At 49.1% G+C, this 3,999-nt stretch overlaps 1 pseudogene; it reads left to right on the forward strand.

Annotated features, from left to right (window-relative positions):
• Positions 1 to 991: 991 nt before the first annotated feature.
• On the forward strand, positions 992 to 3,526 carry LOC8029818 (annotated as a pseudogene).
• Positions 3,527 to 3,999: the final 473 nt, after the last annotated feature.

The following is a 3,999-nucleotide window of genomic DNA, read 5'->3' on the forward strand; positions in this document are numbered from 1 at the left end:
CTGTGAATAGGGACTTGATGCTATGTTCTCGAGCATACCATAATTTCTATAGAACGTTACCTGCCAAATTTACAAATCTCACACCAATGGAGCCCTCCACTTCCTCAAGGAAGGTGTGAGGGCCGAGGCTAGCCAATCGTGAGGACGGATAAGCAGCCTTGGCTGCCTATGCTTCGTCGCCTTTGGCCACTGCCGGCCCTCGCACCTTCCTTGAGAAAGTGGAAGAGCGCCTCAATCGAAGTGAGGTTTGTGAATTCGGTGTAAGTATCTGTAAGATTCGTGAGCCCCTTCGCTATTTTGCGAAGATAACATGTACTCCGGTGTGCTTCCCTTAGTCCACTATTCTGTTGGTACAAAACGTTAAAGGCACTGTGGGCACGAGTTTTACAAGCGTACATTGAACTCCCTATGTCCATCATTTCGATTAGGATAAATTTATGCCTTCACGACGTCAAGAAACGTGTTTATTTTAAGGCGACGTACTGAAATGACTACAGAAAAAGGCACCTAAATCGAACTAGAGGGAGCTGATCTGTTGTGATGCAAGATATCTGAAGAACTGTGCTCCAATTTCAACGGAATGTCCAACCTAGTGAAGACCGGCTTGAATGGCACAGTTCTTCGTAAAAAGCAAGCTCCCAATTCTAAACTAAAATTACTTCAAGCTGAAGAACGTTCCTTTTTCATTCAAGTTAGATCTCACGGTTAGTACGCGATGTTTTTTTACTTGAGGGTTTCCTTTTTGTATTCGAAGTGCCAACAGCGTTTACTGAACCTACGGGGACCGCGCCTTACCCCCGAATTCATAGATGTGAGTTGCTCTGAAGTCGAGCTTGAACCTGCTCAAGTCCCTCCTGCAACGAGCAAGCGCGCTTCATAATTGCACCTTAATTTGAACCGATCTTGAACCGAACTTGAAGCGAACTTGAAGTGCCCAAATTTCGAGATTGGGTTGGACCTATCGTGAACGCGACTTCGTAGTCGTTTCAACATGGCGGCATGGCGAAGCGACGCCACAGAGAGGTGCTCCGCCTTCAAATTCACAACTCTCGCCTGCGATATCGTCTTCGGGGACGTGTTTTCTCTGCCGCGAGTCCTGGGGCCATCAATTCGGTATAAGGGAAACCCAATGAAGCGCTACAACGACGGGCAGTTCCTGGCTCGGTACCGCTTTACGAAGGGAACCGTCCGAGAGCTGCTCGGGATGCTGCCACTATAAACGAGCACCTTTTGCTGACCCCCATGCTGCAACTGCTGGTCACGCTGCGGTTTTATGGTGCCGGGACCTTCCAGGTTGCCCAGTGTGCCGCGCGGTCGGAGTAGTTACGCAGCCGATCGCGAGGCACCTGTTCCGGGACCTCGTTCACTTCCCCAGCGCCGCCCAAATCAACACCGTGATGCTCGATTTCTTCGCACTTGGAAACTTCCCCGGCGTCACCGGGTGCATCGACTGCACCCACGTGCGGATAAAGAGCACCGGAGGCGACGACGCGGAGGTGTTCCGCAACCGCAAGGGAGTTTTCTTAATCATCGTCCAGGTAACGAGTGCAGAACTCTCGGTTTACCGAATCTAGAGGTTAAAGGCTTTTAACATCAGGTAGAGCAACGCTTGCGCGAGGCGATATGTCATTCATTGAAGTATGAAAAAGTCAGGAAATTTTTTATTGATGATATTACGTTGCAGTAAACTCTTCAAAATTTAACTGTGGCTATTGGGTATGTTATAGTCCGTTGCAACTCAAAAAGGTAGGGCGAGGGTAAGACGGGCCGGGGAGGAGGAAGACGAAAAGAGGCTTAAGAGAGGAGGTTTCCCCCTCTCTTCCCCAGCGTTCCGTCTGCTTCCTGATCCCAGGCCCGTCTTACCCTCGTCCTACCTCCTTGTCTTGCAATGGACTATAAGCAGCAATGTTCTAAATACCCGTGTTCATTATTTATGCTAATTATGTCTATATAGTCTGACATACAGGACTGACGGCTCTAAATTATTACAAGCGTGTACAGTCGGCACGGAATGAAACGCGAACAGTGGGTGAATGGTTTTCGCTAGATGCTGCACCACCGGAACCAGATGGGAGCTCCAAGAAGATGGCTCCTCCTTCGATGTGTTAGACTCTTGCTCAGTGCATCCAAACCTTAGGTGTTGCGTCTCTAGGTGACTCAGCGTGGGTCGAAAACCATGCGCTCCTTGTTCGCGTTTCATTCCGTGCCGACTGTACCTCTCCCTTTGCTGACAAAAAAAAATATTTCTCTCTGGTCATGCTTCTTCTCTAATTCAAAATTGTATTCAACTTGCAATGTTCATATTGACAATGTCAGAACACATCCCTTGAGCAGTTTTTGCAATGAAAATATATGTCGATTATTACGACAGCTTCATTCGACGGGACCACTGCCCCTAATTTTTCTTGCTCATGTCTTCAAGTTTCATTTCAACGCAATCTACTTGCAGGCTGTCATCGGCCCTCAGCTGCAATTTTACGATATGGTTTTGAGCTGGCTCGGGTCGGTACATGACAGCCGGATGTTTGACAACTCCCGTGTGCGGGTGCTGTACGAGGAACGCCGGGTACCAGGGACGCTGCTTGGGAACATGGGCTACGCATGCTTCTTTTTCCTCATGACCCCCCTGGCAGATCCCGGTCCAGCCGACAAACCACGAGGCAGGCAAGTAAATCCTACAAGTGCCGATCAAATGTAGGGCTATGTTGTGGAAACAAGGAAAACATTATATGCAGGTGTGGAACAGTCGTAACACTACCGAACTTGTACGCTAGTTGCGATGGTTAAATAATGTACAAACAAAATAAATACGATACTGGGTGTGGTAACATTAGCCCCGCAAACATCTAGCCTTATTGAGGATTATAGTCACTGACACGGTGAGAACTGCAAAGAGTCTTTCTGCCCAGCCTCTAGAGCACGCTCACTGCCTTCTGGCATGCTTTGGTTGCACATTCACGCACGAGGTGCACGAGATGCCAAAGTGTTACCGAATGTATGATGGTGATGCTGGACAAGTGAAGCTTCTCCTGTTTGACGTTGTCTGCGTCTAGTGCGTTGTCGTAAGCGGTGCTGAAGCATTTTCAAATCGAGCTACTCGGGAGAGAGATTGGAAGGGTATCTACAGGCAACATTATAATTTAATTGGCCAATCATGATATTCCCTCGCACGATCAGGTACCAGAAGGCCAACATCAAAACGAGGAACTCCGTTGAAAGGGCCGTTGGCATCTGGAAGCGCCGCTTCCCCTGCCTTGACATGAGGCTGCAACACAAGTTACGTCGGGCCCCGCAGATCATTACAGCCTGTGCTGCCCTCCACAACCTGGTCTGCCTGAGGAAGGACCCACAGCCTCTACCTCCCCCAGCTCCGCCAGTTGTGCCTAGGGCACGCAGACCCAGGAGGAGGGCCACGCGGCCAGTCAACCTGCCGCCCATGGACATCCTGGAGGACTCCCTCACAGGCATACAGACACGGGAGCGACTCATCGAAAGAAGCGTCAAGGAGAAGCTTCTTTCGAAGTAGAAGCTTCCGTCAGCAATGACTGATCGAGCCTTGCCGTAAAGCGGCGGCGGAACAATATTCAGTTAGAATGTTTTTCACTTTGCACAAGCGTACTGGCACTAGAGGAACCCAAGTATACTTGAATGCAATGCCACTGACCGAGAAACATTTTTTGCTGCATTGTGCATTCACAGATAAAAGCAAGCGTTTTCTTTCAATCACTTCTTCACAAAACTCCACAAAAGCTCAGGGGTCGCATTGTTGGTGTAGTCCTCTCTCCCAGTGACAATATTTGAATGCGGCTCACAGATTTGACCTATAGTATTGCGTGAGCACTCGATTTGGGCATGTGATAAGAGCTTGACAAGCATTCAGGTAGTGGCTCGGGTCCAAGTGCTGCAACGACGACAATAGCCGAACCAACAATGTTTGCAATTCGTGGCGTGTCCCGTATTATGATCAACACTGATGGCATATAATCGTCTCCAGATCAC

This window comes from Ixodes scapularis, unplaced genomic scaffold (assembly GCF_016920785.2).
Source record: "Ixodes scapularis isolate PalLabHiFi unplaced genomic scaffold, ASM1692078v2 ptg000460l_1___fragment_1__unscaffolded, whole genome shotgun sequence".
Taxonomy (NCBI): Eukaryota; Metazoa; Arthropoda; class Arachnida; order Ixodida; family Ixodidae; genus Ixodes; species Ixodes scapularis.